At 40.3% G+C, this 18,769-nt stretch overlaps 1 pseudogene; it reads left to right on the top strand.

Moving 5' to 3' along the window:
• The first annotated feature begins 3,420 nt into the window (after positions 1–3,420).
• Positions 3,421–4,166, top strand: LOC102864167 (annotated as a pseudogene).
• The last annotated feature ends 14,603 nt before the right edge of the window (positions 4,167–18,769 follow it).

Here is an 18,769-nt window from a genome sequence, read left to right as displayed (position 1 = left end):
GGGTGGGGGAGGGTTGCGAGGGTAGAAAAGTGCAACAATGAATGAATGGAAATCCGAAGTCTTTGTAAATTTTCATTGAAATTAATAGTTAAAATAGAGAGAGAGAAAAAAAAGATGTGACTAAAGTAAGGGTATGACAAAAAAGAGTGGTACCATTGATGACTAGGGTAAAGGTGACTTGAATTCTATCCTCTGATAAGGTGGTGATTCACTATACTTCCCCTCCTCCCATCCAGCCTCATTAATAGACAATGCACTTTCAAATGGGAGTCTAACTGTAGGCATGTTGTTGTTGTTTTTCTTGTTGTTGTTAGATGGCATCAAGTCAAGTATGGCCCATAGTAACCCTGTGAAAAACAGATCTGAACCCTGTCCTATCCTGTGCCATCCTCACACTTCCTGACATACTAGAGCCCATTGCAGCAGTCACTGTGTCAATCCACTTGGATGAGGATCTTCCTCTCCTTCGCTGACCCTCCTTTCTGAGCATCATGTCCCTCTCCAAGGAAGATGTCCCGTCTATCAAAATGCCCGAAATATGTGAGATGAAGTTCATCATGTTTGCCTGCAAGGAGTACTCTAGCTGTACTTTCTAATGTGTTTGCACTTTTGGCAGTCCATGGAATATTTCTCTGGCTATACTTTCTCCAGTACATGTTTGGGGTTGTTGGGAGTTTTTTGGTTGTGGTTTGTTTTTTTGTTTGTTTGGTTGGTTTGGCTTTTTTTGTTTGTTTGGGGTTTTTTTGCCATTGTTGTTCAATACTCTTGTTCAACAGCATAGCTCAAAGGCATCAATTCTTCTTCTGTCATCCTTATTCATTGTGCAGCTCTCAGATCCATAGCAAGTGATTGAAAAGAACATGGCCTGAATCAGACACACCTTAATCCTCAAAATGATATAATTGTTCCTCAATAATTTGGAGAGATCCCTAACTGGTCCCTAACTTTCCCAGTGCCATATGTCTCCTGATTTCCTGACTGCTAGTACCAAGAGTATTGGTTGTAGATCTAAGTAAGATGACATTGTCGATCGATTCAATGTTTTCTCCACCCATCATGATGTTGCCTATTGATCCAGTGGTAAGAATTTTTGGTTTTTTGATGTTGAAATGCAATCCATATTGAAGGCTATATTCTTTGATCTTCTACAACAAGTGCTTCAAGACCTCCTAATTTACAGCAAGATTGTATCATCTGCATAGTACAGGCTATTGATGAGTCTTCCTCTTATCCTAATGCCACATTTTTCTTCATAGGGTCCAGCTTCTTGAATAATTTGCTCAGTATACAGATTGAATAGATATGGAGTGAGAATACAACCCCGACACACTCAGTTCTCAATTTTAAACTGCGTAGTGTGATTCCTTGCTCTGTTTGCACAACAGCCTCTTGGTCGAGGTAAACATTTTGCATGAGCACAATAAAGTATTCTGGGATTCCCATTCTTCTCAATATTAACCATAACTTGTTATGATCTACACAGTCAAATGCCTTTGCATGGTCAAGAAAGCATAAATAGACTTTTTCTAGTATACTTTCAGCCAGGATCTGCTTGAACTTCTGGCAGTTCTTTTTCTATGTATTATACTAGCCATTTTTTTATTATCTTCATTCAGCAGTAACTGTCAGCAGAAAGAATAGGATTTATGACATCACAAAATGGAAGACAATGACATTATATTGCAAAATGTAGAATGATTTCATAAGATGACTGTCAAATTACATCATTGCATACCTTCCAAAACCACTGAAAGTCATGTTCCAGCAAAGTAGACACATTACCTTAGCCATCGCAGATGCCATAAACCTTATTTACATAGGTTGTTGTGTGGACATCACCAAGACTGTGGGTACAAGGACCATATTAAATAACTGCATCACTTCGCACACTTGGAGCTATTTGTCTTTTACAAATATTTTCTTTATTTGTTGCCTTTACTATACTTTTTTTTCATCCTTATTTTTCTACCTATGTTTAAATTTTATTCCACTAACAACCTTGCTTGCTGAAACTAAAGAGAACATGAAGCACTTGCTGCATAAGGTCAAGGACTGTAGTCTTCAATATAGATTGAAACTCAACATCAAGAAGACAAAGAGTCTCACCACTGGGCCATCTGGCAGCAACCATGATAGATGGAGAAAAAATTGAGGTGGTTAACAATTTCAGCTTGCTCGGCTACACAGCAACACTCTTGGCACCAGCAGTCAGGAAATCAAAAGATGAATTTCACTGGGAAAATCTGCTGTCAGAGACCTCTCCAGAGTACTAAGAAGCAATGATGTCAGTCTAGAGACTAAGGTGCACCTGATCCAGGCCATGGTCTTTGCAATTACTTGCTTTGCATCAGAGAGCTGAACAATGACTAAGGATGACAGAAGAAGAATTGTTGCCTTTGGGTTGTGGTGCTGGAGGTGTGTTAAACATACCATGGACCTGCTACCATTTTCTGCTCTTGCCTGCATCTCTTTGTCTCATTCCTAAGAGAAGTGCTAGGTGCTTCTTCTTTTATAGGAAAAGTAATCTTGAGGAATTCCATGTTGTTAGGTTCCATTGAGTCAACTATGACTTATAAACAATAGATTTCAACCTTGCCCTGTCCTGTGCCATCCGCACCAACTCTGATAAACTCATCATTACAGTCACTCCTCTCTTTCTCTGACCCTCTACCTTTCCCAGCAGCATTGCTTTTGCCAATAACTAGCTTCTCCTGACAACATGCCCTAAGTATATGAAACCAAGTTTCACTATCTTTGTGTCTAAGGACCACCCTAATCGCACTTCCTCCAAGACAGACTTGTTTCTTTTGTTTTAGCAGTCCGTAGAATAGTCAGTGCTGCTTTCCAACACCACAATTCAAAAGCATTGATTCTTCTTCTGTTGTTTTTACTTATTGTCCAACTTTCAGATGTATAGGACGTAACTGAGAATACCATGACTTGGATCAGGTGCACCTTGATCTTTAAATTGACATCATTACTCTTTGCCCCTTTAAAGAAGCCTTTAGTAAACTTCGCTTTCAGTGCTGTTGGCGAGCTGGAGAGGTGAGAGGGATCCTGGGAGCGGACTGGGGAGGTAAGTCAGGAGCCACACACAATCCTGTAGTCAGACTTTCTCTTCTAGATGCCCCTGGCTCCCCACCTCCCCGTGCCCCGCGTGGCCCCATCCTTCCTCCCAGCCCGCCCGTCCCAGTCCCGGTGCGCTTCTCCCCAGCTGGCCTCTTGGTGCGCACTGGTGGCTAACACAGGCTGAGCTGAGCACAGTGGCCACTGACCCTGCGCGCCTCTTGCGGTTCCCTGAATGCGCAGCCAGCGGCGGCTCTTAGCCCCATGCAGCAGCCTCCGTAGATTCGGCAGCTCCTTGAGAGGCGGTTCCAGCGGCAGCCGGGTCCAACGGCCGGGTCAGGCCTGGGAGACAAAATGCACCGTGTATTCTGGCTGCTTCTCCATTGCTTCCTCACAGAGCTGTGTGCCTGCGTGTGTAGGGCGCAGGAGCAAGCGGGACACAGGCAGCTGGTGTTCTCATGCTAGCGGGAAGCTCCCTGGCCACCTCCGGGGAGGCTGGCGAAGGCACAGGGGTCTCAGACGCATCCCCTACCCGGGCACTCACGCCAGACTTTTGACTGGGCTACTTCGATGTCATGGGCCAGTGGGTCCTGCTGTTGAACTGCAGCTCCGGCGACTTCATCTTCTGCTGTGAGACTTGTGGCTTCGGGTTCTGCTGCACATGTAAGAAGCGGCGACTGAACCAGAGCACCTGCACCAACTATGACATGCTGCACTGGCTCAATACAGACAAGCCCGCAGAGTGCAAGGACGACCCCCTGCACGATGCCACTATGAGCAAGACCTACCAGATCGTCTGCATCATCTGAGGAGGATGGTGGCCGTCATGGTGTTTGTGTGCATCTACCAAGCTGGGGCTGGAGAAGGCTCATTGGCCCCAGATGGAGCATAACTCCAGGGCCCTTGCAGATGTCTTGAGGCCCCAGTGCCACTACAGTACTGACCACATGGAAAGAGACCTTAATATTGTTGTCCACGTCCAGCATTATGAAAACATGGATACGAGGACTCCCCCACAAATAACCTTCAAACAAAGAAGGAAAAAAACCCACAAAGATGTACAGAAACAGTTCATCCAAAGAACTGATGAACCATTTTAACCTCAGCTTCCATGATCTAGAGACCAGAAGGAATGGATGGTGCCCAGCTACCACCACTGACCCCCATAAGAGGGTTCACAGTAGAAGATCCCGGATAGAGTGAGGGAGGAAGAATGTGGAGCAAAACTCAGAAAACATAAACAAGACCAAGGCTACTGATCTGACAGAGACTGGTGGAACCCTGGAGTTGCCCTATGAACATTAGACAAAACACCTTCATGCCTCAACTTTCTGCCAAATACTACACAGTTCAATAGGTTGATCACTAACACTCGAGAGGCACTCATTCCTTAGCATATTCCCAAAGATAAAGCCCTGAAGACAGGAAGGGGTAGGAAAGAAAGACTAATGGACTTGAGAATTACAGGGAGAAAGTGGGAAAAGTGATACTGCATTTTGGATATTGTGATTACTATTATAAAACAGAATGCCTGTGAATGGTAGAATGAAAAACTAATCTGCTTTAAAACTTCCCCCTCAAATAATAAATTTTAAAAAGGAAAATGGTGGGGTTGGGGAAAGAGGTCTTTAACAGCAGATTTTCCCAATGGTCTTTTGATTTCTTGTCTGCTGTCACCATGGGTGTTGATTGTGGATCCGAGTAAGATGAAATCATTGATAACAATATTTTCTCCAGCTATCATGATGCTGCCTATTGGTCAAGTATTGAGTATTTTTGGTTTTTTTGGTGTTGAGATTTAATCCATATTGAAGTCTATAGTCTTAGATCCTTTATAGTAAGTGTTTCAAGTCCTCTTCACTTTCTGCAAACAAGATTCTGTCATTTACATAACAGGTTGTTGATGAGACTTCCTTTAATCTTGATATCCCATTCTTCTTCATATATTCCAACTTCTTGGATTATTTACTCACTCATCATACAATTTGGGGAGGAATTCCATAGGAATTACCAAGAGCAATTACTGCCTTCAAGTCAGCTGTGACTCGGGACTGTTCCGTGTGTATCAGAGTAAAACTGTGCTCCATGGAATTTTCAATGACTGATTTTTCAAATCACATTCAAGCTGAATGTGATTACTAGTTGCACTATCCAGGGTACCAAGGAGATAAGAGATTAGTCACCTTTTAACCAAGTTCTCAACCAGCCAATGGGGAATCGCAGGAAGAAGCGAATGGAGATCCAGCATCTTTGCCATTGAAAAAAAATGTAAAGGAGAATGAATATTGGGAAGGAGTTGCCCCTTAATGATGTAGTTTCTCAACCCACTAATATTACCAACCCCTAAGTATTTGAGTCTCAGGTGTGCCACTGGCTGCCCATCCAGAGAAGCAGCGATGGACTGAGGAACTTCAAATGGAGCAACCAGATAGATGCATCATCTTTGTCTCTATGACATATCCAAGAGGAGATACATCGTCTAAACCTCACAGATACTGCTGCCCATGGGAAGAGAGGCCAGAAAGAGGGAGCAGACTATAGCTTCACATTTATGATCTTGGGGAATGGAAACACCATGAGAAATTAAGTGAGAGGCAGACCAATTCTCTATAATACCAATATTTCTTAGACCTGAGGCCATGTTATATCAAACAATTTATAATCATAATAGAGCTCCCACCAGTCTTCTGTCAGTTTGACACACTGTGGTGGCAGAAACTATGCCACCAGGATTTCAAATATCAGGATCACTCATGGTGGACAAATTTCAGTGGAAATGCTATATAGTAAGACAGGAAAGTTGTTGTTATGTGCCATTGAGCTGACTATGATTCATATCCTATGAACAATAGCTAAAATACCCTACAAGGCCTGGAAAGATACTGAAAAAAAAACTATAAAAAAAATTGGCCAGTGACTATTATATAAAATGAAACCCTTAGATTAGAAAGCACTCAAAATACAACACTTGTTGAACTGTGGCCTCCTATAAGTATTTGTTAGGTGTTGTAGAGCAGACTATGAGTCATAATGGCCATATGAAGCAGATTGAAATCCTGTCCTGTGATAGCTTCACACTGTTTTCCTGCTTAAGATAATTGTTGCAATTGCTGTGTCAGTCTATCTCACTGAGGGACACTCTTCCTTTCTCTGACACTCCACTTTTCCCAACTTGATGTTTTCTTCCAGGAACTGGAAAGTGCCTTCTGACAACATGCCCAAAGTATGCGAGGTGCAGTTCTCTTTTATCTAAGAAGTACCTTGGCTGCACTTTCTCCAAGACAGATTTGTTTGCTCTTTCGGCAGTCCATGTTATATTCAATACTATCCAGCCATTAAAGGCATTTAAAAGACAGCACAATGCAAAGGCAATTCTTTGTTGGTCTTCCTTATCCATTTTCCAACTTTCACATGAATATGAAGCAATGGGAAAATACCATGACTTAGGTCAGGAACACTTTTAGTCTCTAAACTGACATTCTTTCGCGTCAGCACTTTGGACAGATCCTTGATGGCCAATGTTCCCAATGCAGCTCTTGATTCCTTAACTGCTGCTTCCATGGGTGTTGATTGTAGATATAAGTAATAATTGATGATGTCATTGTTTTCTCCATATATCATGATTTTGCCATCTATAATGATGTTCAGGTAATGCTTTCTGTTTTCTTGATATTAAAGTATAATCTATACTGATATTCTTCAGTAAGTGCTTCAAGGCTTCTTCACTTTCTGCAAGCAAGTTTTTTTTCCCTTTTTAAAAAATAATTTTAATGAACATTTACAGAGAATTTGGATTTCTATTCATTCATTGCTGCACTTCTCTACCCTCCCAGCCCTCTCTCCCCCTTCCCCCCCAGTACGCTCCCCTCTTTCAAAACTAGAAGAAAGACTCCCTCCCTGGTACACAATCTCCCCACACCCCTCCCACCACCCCAAGTACATTCCACTATGCAACCTTAATTGTGGACTCTTGTGATAACTACAAGCAAGTTTTTGTCATCTGTATAACACAGGTTTTTGAGTATTCCTCCAATCATGATGTCACATTCTTCATATAGTCCACCTTCTCAAATTATTTGCTCAGCATATATAGTGAATATGTGTGATGAAATGATACACTGATGTACACTTTTTCTGATTTTAAGCCATACAATTAAGCTTTGTACTGTTCAGCTGATTACTTTTTCGGTTTATGTACATGTTTCACATGAATACAATTAAGTGTTCTGGAATTTTCATTCTTCTTACCGTTACTCATTTATTTTGAGCCACACAGAATGCTAGGGACCTATGGGTAAGGAGTTGCACTGCCTGCCCAAAGTCTTATAGTTCAAATCCATCAGTTGCTCCATGGGAGAAAGAAGGTCAGTCTCCTTCCGTGTGATTTACAGCCTCTCAAAACCAACTGGAAGGTCAGTTATGTGTTGATTCTGACTTAATGGCCCATAACAACAACACACAGCTGAATGAGGTTTTTGTAGTCAATAAAGCACATCCCATATAATTTCTTCATTTCATTTTACTTCTCTAGATGGTCTAGAACTGCAGTCTTCAATATGAATTGAAGCTCAACATCAAGAAAACAAAGTTTCAGGGGAGGGTTGGGCAGGGAGAAAAGTGCAACAATGCATGAATGAAAGTACAAAGTCTCTGTAAATTTACATTAAAATTAATGATAAAAAAACAAATAAAAGAAAACAAAGTTTGTCACCACAAGGCCAATTGGCTGTACCATGATAGGTGGAGAAGAGATTGAGGGTGTTAACAATTTCAGCTTACTCTGATCCATGATTGAATTCTCAGCACCAGCACTCAAGAAATCAAAAAATTAACTGCATTGGGAAAATCTTCTAGAACCTGGTGTTTCAGATAATTTCTATATAGTTAGAAACATAAATTACCTCCATTACCATTCTTCTTATGTTAGCTATTTTTCTATTTACATGAAAACAGACATACAAGCCATCCTTGCTCATTTTAGGATATCTGCAGAGTTAGTGAGGATTTATGTTGATAACTTATTTATTTTTAAATAATTCTGTATTTATATCTGCTACAGGTGCATTACAGCTCCTCCATTAAAATAAGCTTGGAAGCAGGAGTGGCATCCACTTCCACAATAGCTTGTTTCTGAAAACTCTATGAACCTGGAGAAAGGGTGAAAGTTATATAGGAAGTGTCCAGGGTTTTCATTCATAGGGGCATTGTGAGTTGACTGAGACTCGATGGCACTTAACACCACCACCAACAACAACAGCATGGAAAGAGAGAGAGCAGTTGACCTCGTGGACAGAAAGCCATGCTCCCAAGCCAAAGATGGGTGACTCTACTTCGTGGCCCTCAGGCCTGCCTTTCGTTGTTTTTGGTGAAACATTCTTCTAGGTCGTGTAACCCTGGTGTGTCCACTTGCTGCACAGAGGTAACTTGTGGTCGCTGTGAAGCCGAACACTGTGACACTGATGAGTCAAATGCGAGAATGGTTGCCCATTGTGGACAGTGTTTGGTGGAACTCCCCAATTACAACAAGCTTGGAAGCAGGAGTGGCATCCACTTCCACAATAGCTTGCTTCTGGTAACCCTATGAACCTGGAGAAAGGACAAAAGTTATACAGGAGGTGTCCAGGACTTTCGTTGATAGGGTCGCTATGAGTTGCCTGCGACTCAACGGCACTTAACAACAACAACAACAACACAGTAGGTGCATTCAGAAAACCTTACTAAAGTAACTTGAAGCTACTACTGTGGGAACATAAACTGATAACTTTTCTGTACTTTATGCAATAAGAAGTCTAGAGGTATATGGTTCAGGGCTTAAAAGGTGGCTCAGGAATCATGGCTTCTTTTACTTTCCCACAGGTTTTGCTATGTAGACTTAATATTTTTGCCTATTGTAGTTAAAGGGACTACACCATCTCTGGACCTTAAGGAGGAAACAAAGAGAAAAGGTGGCAAACGTGCTTTCTTCTAACAAATCTTTACTTTTTATTTGGGAAGGAAAGTCCACCCTGCCCAGAACCCTACTGCAAATCCATCCTAGCTGTAAGTATTTGAGATTAAGAATTTTTTTCTTTCTAACCTCTATAGAAGAAAAAGGCAAGACTGCTAATCTATAGTGTGTGGCATTATATGAAACATACGTTAGCCATTTTGGGAGTATAATTTTTCTTGATTTTATGCTAGATTCAAGTTAGCAATTCAAGTTATTGCTTAGTTGGCTTTGTTACATTTCAATGATGTTTTAATATTTAAAATAGGAGTATTAACATTTGGTTAACAAAATACTCTCTTTTTAGCACTGGTAGAATTTCAGAAAATGGTTTCCTTCCCTGAACTCAGAATCTTAAGACTGAGAAAAGTTAGTAACTTCTGCATGTTCACACACATTGCTGTATTTTATTTTGTTTGTTTATCACTCTTTATAATGCTTCAAACATATTCAACAAATCAACCAGGTACATTTAACAACAGCCAGTTTATATGATTTTAAGGCTTCTTCACAGTTCATTTGGGGGAGCTCTGGTGACTTCATAGTAAGAACTTGCACCGCCAGCCTAATGGCATACTGTTCTAGTCCAACAGCTGCTCTGTGCGAGAGAATAGGCAGGTTGCTTGTGCACAATGTACAGCCTCAGAAAGGCCACTGGAGGTTATCTGAGTCGGTTACAAATGTGTGGTATATAATAACAGCAATTAATTCAGGAGGTTATCAGAGTCGGTTCTGAATGAATGGTATGTAATAACAGCAGTTGATTCTGGACCTTTCTGGGGTGAACCATTTTGTTTCTTTGAGTAAATTTGGTAGATAAAGCACAAAGGATGCTATTATTAATAACAGATACGCAGTGTTCCCACTTAGAGGTAGTTTTATTGTTGAAAGTATCATTGCTGGAATCTACCGGCAAAATTCAAATCTTAGACTTGAACCCGTTTTGTATTTCTTTGGTGCTGACCTAAACTAAAGGCTGAATATGTGACTGCTTTAACACAAGACTTTGGCAAAAGTCACCAATGAAATAAATTTCTTTTTATAGGCCACATTAAAATCTCCACACTTCTTGATCCTTTACATTTAAAGATGCATAAATACTTCCAATTGCTAACTTTTTTGCCTATGTACATATGAATTTCACTATTTTTTTCCATGCAGACATGTTTCATAAGGGAGAGTGCATGCACACAGACACACGTTGAGACACACTAGGAAACTCTGTGAGGTTGTCTAGCCACATGCCTATGAGTTGAAAATCACTTTGACAGCACATCTAAATAACAGTAATGGTTGATTGGAGGTTTTGACTAAAAAGAGTATCATTGTGCTGATGATAAATGGAGAGAAAGTGTCAGGACTTTGGCTGTCAGAGGGAGGACGTGCCCATTGAAAGAGTATGTAACATGGAAAGACAGACTGCGTCATAGAACACTGGGCCTGTCCAAGATTCTGTCTCACATTTCTGCCTCTAACCTGCCCTGCTTACATTGTTACTTCTTACGATTTTTGTATGTTTGAAAACTTGAATCTGCATATAATAATAAATTGATTTTGGAAAAGCAAAAAAATAAATAAAGTCAAGCTTCTCAGGTAATTTGCTCAGCATACAGATTAAATAGGTAAGGAGGAAGGAAACAACCCTGATGAACATAATTCCTAATTTTAAACCATGGAATGTTCCCTTGTTATGTTCTCATAATGGCCTTTTGGTCTGGGCATAGGCCATGCACAAGCACAATTAAGTGTTCTAGGATTCTCATTCTTCTCATTGTTAGCCATAGTTTGTTTGCAGTTAAACGCCTTTGCAGAGACATATAATTTTGTATATAGACAAATATTATATGTATGTGTATATATACATAAATTATACATAAATACATACAGATACATATATATCCTAAAATAAATGCTCAAAATTAAAAAAAACAAATTCACAAGAGTAAGAAATTTTATATGTATAGTTATTGTCTGCGATTGAGTTGACACCAACCCTTAGCTGACCATCCTGCAGGTTTTCCAAGGCAGTTAAATCACATAGGAAGAGACTGCCCATCCTTCTCCCATGGAGCAGTGGGTGGATTCTAACTATGCCTTTGGGATTAGAGCAGCTGGTGGATTCGAAATGCATATCTTTGGGATTGCAGTTCAGCTTCTCAACACTGGTGTGTGTGCGTGTGTGTGTGTGTGTGTGTGTGTGTGTGTGTGTAAATCCGGTTTTACAGTCCAGAAAACAAGATCTCTGAATTCAGTAATAAAAGTTAGGAGCAATAAGTGCTCTAAATATTTAAGAAACACTGTAGATTCTTGAATATATATTGAGCTTTTATTGAGTGGAGTGACACACACACACACACACATTTTGTCAAACATTCTTCTAAGTGGTATAGCACTGGTCTGCCCACTTGCTGTACAGAGGTAACTTGTAGTTGCTGTGATGCTAAACACTGTGACACTGAGGTGCCAAATGCGATAATGGTTACCCATGGTGGACAGTGTTTGATGGAGCTTCTTTATTAAAACAAACTTGAAAACAGGAGTGGCATCCATTTCTGAAATGGCTTGCCTCCTGAAACCCTATGAACATGGAGAAACGACCAAAGTTACACAAGTGTTCAGATCTTTTGTTCATAGGGTCGCTATGAGTTGTCTATAACTAGATGGCACTAAACAACAGCAACAACATTAGGTAAAGCTGTATAGTTTTATTTCTTCTATATCTTTGTTGAGTTTCTTTCTAGTTATTGAATCTTTCATCAGGGGTCATGATGTATTGAAGTCACCTTTTGTTTTGCTGTTGTCTCTTTCTTCAGATCTGTCAGAATTTGTGTATTTTGTTATTTTATCATTCAGTGGATAGATACTCATTATAGTTTTGTCCTCTTGTTCTATTAACCCTTTAATCATGATATAATGTCATTTCTTGTCTCTTATGCTGATTTTTACTTTGAAGTCTAGTATATCCAATATTAGTATTGCCACTCTTGCCTTTTATAGAATTACCACTTGCTTGATATATTTTTTCCACCACTTGATTTTTATTCTGTCTTTATTGTGCTGTCTTAGGATCTTGTTTTCTCATCCATTCTGCTACTCTTTTTCTTGCAACTTTACATTCACATTCAATGTAATTATAGGTATGAAAGGTTTTATTGCTGATATTTTGTTACATTCTTTTTTGTGGTGTTACTGGTTACCTCATTCCATCTAGTTCTGTGTGCTGTCTCTGTGTAGAAGTTCCTTTAGTATTTCTTGTTAGTCTTGTTTCATGAATTCTCTTGATTTCTGTTTTTCTTTAAAATGCCCTAATTTTGCAGTCATATGTGACGGACTGTTTTGTGGAGAACAGGATTTTCAGCTGACAGTTAATTCTTTCAGTGCCTTGTATCTGCCATCTTATTGTCCTTTTGCTTGTATGATTTCTGCTGAAAAATCAGAGCTTCACCTTGTTGGTTCTCTTTCATAGGTAAGTAACCCTTGGTTTTTTCTTGAACTCCTGTCTTTTCCATTGTTTTGAAGAATTTGCTTGGGATATGTCTTGATATTTTTCTTTGGAGGCCTATCTTGTGGTTTACTCCTCTTATATACATATTTTCACATTTTTCATAATAGCTGGAAAGTTGTCTTCCTGTTAAGCTTGTGGTTTTTCTGGGTGCTTTCTTTATATCCTCTCGTTCTGGGATTCTAATTACATGTACACTATTTTTCTTGATGGTATTCCGCACAATCCTTCTGCTTTCTTTGTTATGCTTCCTTATTAATTCTGATAGTTCCTCTAGCAAACTAAGGTAGAGAGCTTTGTCTTCAGCTTGACTGATTCTGTTTTCATTTCCCCGGTTCTGCTTTTGTCAGTGTGTTAACTTCTGAAATTTTGGTCTCGTTATTCTGAGTTTCATTTTCTTGTTTTTCTATGGCTTCCATTGGTTTTATCTGGTTGGGCTGTTGTGGTTTGGTGTGTTTTTTTTCTTGCATCAATTGTAAAAAATTTTTTGGAGTTTTACTTAGGGATTCCTATGAAGACACTTGACTATCATCATTCTTTTAAATTCCTTATCAAAAACATATATCACTTTTTCTTCTTCTGAAAGATCTACTGATTCTGTACTTTTATCACTTTTATTTAGTGATTCATTGCTTTGGTTTTCTTTGGGGGCTGGTGTTGTCTCTTTCTTCTAGGATGTAGTTGTGATGCGGTCTTTCACCTCCTTGTTACTGATGAGTGTGTGATATCAGGTGGTATGTGTGTAGAATTATCTGTTTATTGTGTAATGCCGTTGATTGGGGGAGAGAGACTAATAATAGGTGGCCATCTAATGCTGGGTAAAATGCTTGTTTGTAAAATATTGTTCTAAAGCTAAGCATCCAAATTAAGACAGAATGGAAAGAAGGATTGGCCATCCACTTCTGAAATAACATGCCTTCAAAAACCCTATGAACGATAGAGAACACTGGCTGAATCTTCAAACTGGAGAAACACAAAGGAGGAGGAACAGTGACTGGAACATGGAATGTGAAAAGTATGAATGTAGGAAAATCAGATATAGTTAAGGAAGAAATGGAACACATAAGTATTGACATACTAGGTAGGCGCTGGAGAGTTGAGATGGATTGGCATGAGATATTTTGAATCAGATAATCACATGATCTACTACACCAGAATTGAAAAGGTGAGGAAAATGACGTTGCATTCATAATAAAAAAGACATTTCTAGATCCATCCTGAAATATAATGTTTTGACAAGATAATATCCATACGAATGCGAGGAAGACCTGTTAATACTGTTGTTGTTATGTGCTGTGGAGTTAACTGCATCTTATAGCAACCCTATGTACAATAGCTCTGAATCCTGCCCTATTCTGAACCAATCTCATCATCTCTGACAGACCTAATCCCATTATCCTAGTCACTGAGTAAATGCATTTTATCCTGGGCCTTCCTCTTGTGTGCCATTCCTCTACCCTTCAGTGTCCTTCTCCAAGTACTGGTCCCTTCTGTCCATTTTCCCAAAGTATGTGAGACAGAGCTTCAAAGTCACTGCCTATGAGAAGCAGCTTGTTTTCACCCTCTCCAGGACAGACCTGTTTGTTCTCTTGGCAGTACATTGAATGTTCAACACTGTTCTCTAGCACCGCAACTCAAAGACATCGATTCTTCTTCTATCATCCTTAGTCATTGTTAAGCTCTCTGATGCATAGCAAGTAATTTCAAAGACCATGGCCTTGGTGAGGTGCACCTTAATCTCCAGACTGACATCATTGTTCTTCAGTAGAGAGGGCCAGCAGACTTTCCCAATGCAACTGGTCTTTTGATTTCCTGACAGCTGACCCCAGGAGTGTGGAACAAAGCAAGCTGAAATTGTTAACAATATCATTCTCTTCGTCTGTCATGATGCTACCAGTTGGCCAAGTGATGAGAATCTTTCTTATCTTAATGTTGAGGTTCAATCCATATTGAAGACTGCAGCAAATGCCTCATGTTTCAGCAAGCAAGGTTGTGTCGTTTGCATAACACAGGTTGTTGATTATTCTTCCTCTAATCCTGATGTTATATTCCTCGTCATAAAATCCAGCCTCCCGAATCTTTTGTGGATATAGATTTAAAAGGTAGGGAGATCGGATTCATCCCTGATGTACACCTTTCCTGATCCTGAGGCATGCGGTGTTTCCTTGTTCTGTTCTGTTTCTGACTACTGCTTCTTGGTCTAAGTATAGGTTTCTCATGAGTGCAATTAAGTGTTCTGGAATTCCTATCCTTCTCAAGGTTGGCCAAAGTTGGTTGTGAGTGAACTGTTAATGAAACACTCTGGTACTCTCAGTTTTCAGCTAAGATCCATTTAACATTGGCTGTAATGTCCCTGGTGCCACAGCCTCTCCAAACCCAGCTTACACATCTGGCTATTCTCTGCTGGTGTACTTTTCCAGTAGTTTTTCTAATAATCTTCAGCAGGATATTTCTTACATGTGATATTAGCTATATTGTTCAATAATTTCCACATTCTCTCAGGTAGTCTTTTTTTTGGAATGGGAATAAATATAAATTTCTTCCAGTCAGTTGGCTAGGAGTTGTCACCCAGATTTCTTGGCACAGCTTAGTAAGTATGTCCAGGGCAGCATTTTTTGTGTTGAAACATGTCAATTGGTATGCCATCAATCCCTGGGGCTGTTCCCCCCGCAATTTCTTCAGAGCAGCTTGAACATTCTCCATCACCATTGCTTCTTGATCATATGTTGTTTTATTAAATTCTTCTATGTCAGCCAATTCTTTTTGGTACAGTGACCCTCTACTCCTACCTTCTTTTGATACTTCCTGGGTCATTCAATACTCTGCCTTCAACAATTTTTATTTTTCACTAGATTACTTACAAACTTCATATACCTCAACATTTTTAAGTATTAAAACTCGAGGCTTTAACTTGTTCTTAAGTTCCTTCAGCTTAAGAAATATTTGCATCAACATCCAAAGCCAAAGAGGAGGAAACAGAAGATTTCTACAAAATTTTGGACTTAGAAATTGATTGAACAGCCAAATAAACTGTGTCCCCACAAAAAAAAAATTAAAAAAAAAAAAGAAATTGATTGAACATGTAATCAAGATTCATTAATAATAATTGGTGACTAGAATGCCGACGTTGGGAACATGGAAGAAGGTTCGGTGATCAGAAAATATGGGCTTGATGACAGAAATGAGGTTGGAGACAGAACGACAGAATTTTGTACAGTCAATGAAGTACAAGGAAACATTATACCAAAAGGAATTGACTGACACAGAAGAATTTCATGAAACAACTTATGATCAAGGGGCTGTGGTGTTGAAGGAGAAAGTTCAAGTTGCTCTGAAAAAATTGTCCAAAAAAAAGGTCTTGGGAATTGATGGAATACCAGTTGATGTATTTCAATAAATGAATGTGTCCTTGACGTGCTCATGAGCTTGTGTCAAGAAATCTGGAGGACAACTACCTGGCCAACTGACTGGAAGAGATCCCTATTTATTTCAGTTCTGAAAAATGGTAATCCAACAGTGTGGAAATTATTAAAAAAATACCCAACAGAGTGTGGAAACTATAGAACAATATCATTGATTGATGCAAACAAGATTCTACTGAAGATTATACAAAAACTACTGCTACAGCACATCAACAGAGAACTGCCAAAAATCCAGGCTGGTTTTAAAAGGGGCGTGGTACTAGGGATATTGTAGCTAATGTTAGATGGATCTTAGCTGAAAGCAGGGAGTACCAGAGGAATGTCTATCTGTGCTTCATTGATTATGCAAAGTCATTTGACTGTGTGGATCATAACAAACTGTAGCTGACTCTGAGAAGAATGGGAATCCCGGAACAAAGATCGTGCTAATGTGAAACTTATACTTGAACCAAAAGGCAGTTGTCAGAACAGAGCAAGGAAACACTGCATGGTTCAAAATTGGGAAGGGCGTATGCCAGGGATGTGTCCTGTCTCCATACCTTTTCAACTTGTTTGCAGAACAGATTATCTGGGAGGCTGGGCTCTATGAGGAGAAATGTGGGGTCAGGATTGGTGGAAGTCTATCAACAGTCTGCGTTATGCAGATGACACAACCCTGTTTGCTGAAACTGAGGAGAACCTGAGGCGCTTGCTGCAGAGGGTCAAGGACTGTAGCCTTTGGTATGGATTGAGGCTCAATGTCAAGAAGAAAAAGATTCTCACCACTGGACCAATTGGTAGCATCAGGATGGATGGTGAAGAGACAGATTGTACACAGCTTTAGTCTGCTTGGCTCCACAGTCTACAATCTTTGCACCAGTAGCCAGGAAACTAAAAGACATACTGCGATGGGAAAGTCTGCTGTTAGGGACCTTTCCGAAGTACTGAAGAGCAATGGTGTCTCTCTGGAGACTAAGGTGTGTCTGATACAGGCCATGGTCTTTGCAATCACTTGTTATGCATCAGAGAGTTGGACAATGACTAGGGAGTATAGAAGGAGAATTGATGCCTTTGAGCTGTGGTGCTGGAGAAGAGTATTGAAGGTACCATGGACTGCTAGAAAAATAAACAGATTCATCCTGAAAGGGTTAAATGGGGCTTCTCCTTGGAGGCAAGGATTCTGCGGCTTCGTCTAACATATTTTGGACATGTTGTAAGGAGGGACAGGTCCTTGGAGAGGGACAACATGCTTGGGAGGGTGGAGGGACAGCACAGGAGAGGAAGGCCCTCTATGAGGTGGATTGATTCAGTGACTGGGATAATAGGGATGGGTGTGTCAGAGACAGTGCGATTGGCACAGGACAGAGCAGAGTTTAGGGCTGTTGTACATAGGGTCACTGTGAGTTGCAAGCGACTTGATGGCACATAACAACAACAACAACATCACTAATATCACAAACAAGCAAAATCCTGATGAAGATTATCCAAAAGTGACTGTAACAGCACATCAATAGAGAACTACCAGAAGTACAAGTAGGTTTAGGAGAGGCCATGACAGTAGGTGCATTCTTGCCAATGTCAGATGGATCATAGCGGAAAGCAGAGAGTTACCAGAGGAATGTCTGTGTTTCATTGACTATGCAAATTTTGGCTGACCTGAGAAGAATGGGAATCCCAAAATACTTGATTGTGCTCATGTGAAACTTAGACAAGGAAGCAGTTGTCAGAACAGAGCAAAATCAAAATCAGCAAAGAAATATGTCAGGAATTTCTCCATACACCTTTTTTTCATACCTTTTCAATCTATATGCAGAACAGATCATTTGGGAGACTGGATTTTATGAGGAGGAACTCAACAACGTGCATTATGCAGATGACACAACCTCACTTATTCAAAGTAAGGAGCACTTGATGCAGAAGGTCAAGGATTGCAGTTTTCAATGTAGTGTACATCATAACATCAAGAAAAGATTCTTCCAACTAGGCCAAGAGGCAGCACCATGGTAGATGTAGAAGAGATAATTGTTAACAATTACAGCTTGCTCAGTTCCACAATCAATACTGTTGGCAAAAGTAGTCAAGAAATCAGAAAACAAATTGCATTAGGATAATCTGCTGTCAGGGAACTTTCCAGATTTCTAAAGAACAATTATATCAGTCTCGAGACTAAGACGTGCCTGATTCAGGCCATGGTCTTCAGTTACTTGCTATGCATCCGAGAGCTGGACAATGACTAATTACAGATGAAGAATGATTGCCTTTAAGTTGTGAAGCTAGAAAAGAGTACTGAACATACTATGGCCTCCCAAGAGATTAAACAAGTCTGTCCTAGAGAGGGTGAAACCAAGTTGCTCTCTGGAGGCAAGGATTTTGAAGATCTATCTCACATACTTTGGGCATGTTGGCTAGAAGGACCAGTCCTTGGAGAAAGACATCATGCTTGGAAGGGTGGAGGGAAAACGCAAGAGAGGAAGACAAGATGAGATGGATTGACACAATAATGGGGCTAATAGGCCTGAGACAGTGAGATTGGCTCAGGACAGGGCAAGGATCAGAGCTATTGTGCACAGAATCTCCACTCGTCGCAGTCAGCACCAGGGCACCTACCAACAACAATGCTGGTAATGTAGGACAAAGGCTGAGTCTTACGCTGATGAAATGTATGGACTCTCAAATCTGACACGTAGTGGGGCCCACAACAGGTGTGGTCTAAGAGCAGGCCCACAGTTGAGGCTTGCAAGTTCTTGGCCTTCACTGGTGCTACCAAGGGTCTTCAAATCACTGCATCCGTGTAGATGGAATCAGCTAAATCTC

The sequence above is a fragment of the Elephantulus edwardii genome, unplaced genomic scaffold (genome assembly GCF_000299155.1).
Source record: "Elephantulus edwardii isolate Elephantulus edwardi_28Jun2011 unplaced genomic scaffold, EleEdw1.0 scaffold00051, whole genome shotgun sequence".
NCBI classification, from domain to species: Eukaryota; Metazoa; Chordata; class Mammalia; order Macroscelidea; family Macroscelididae; genus Elephantulus; species Elephantulus edwardii.
The sequence above is the reverse complement of the archived record's forward strand: the minus strand, read 5'-3'. Positions and strand labels throughout refer to the sequence as shown.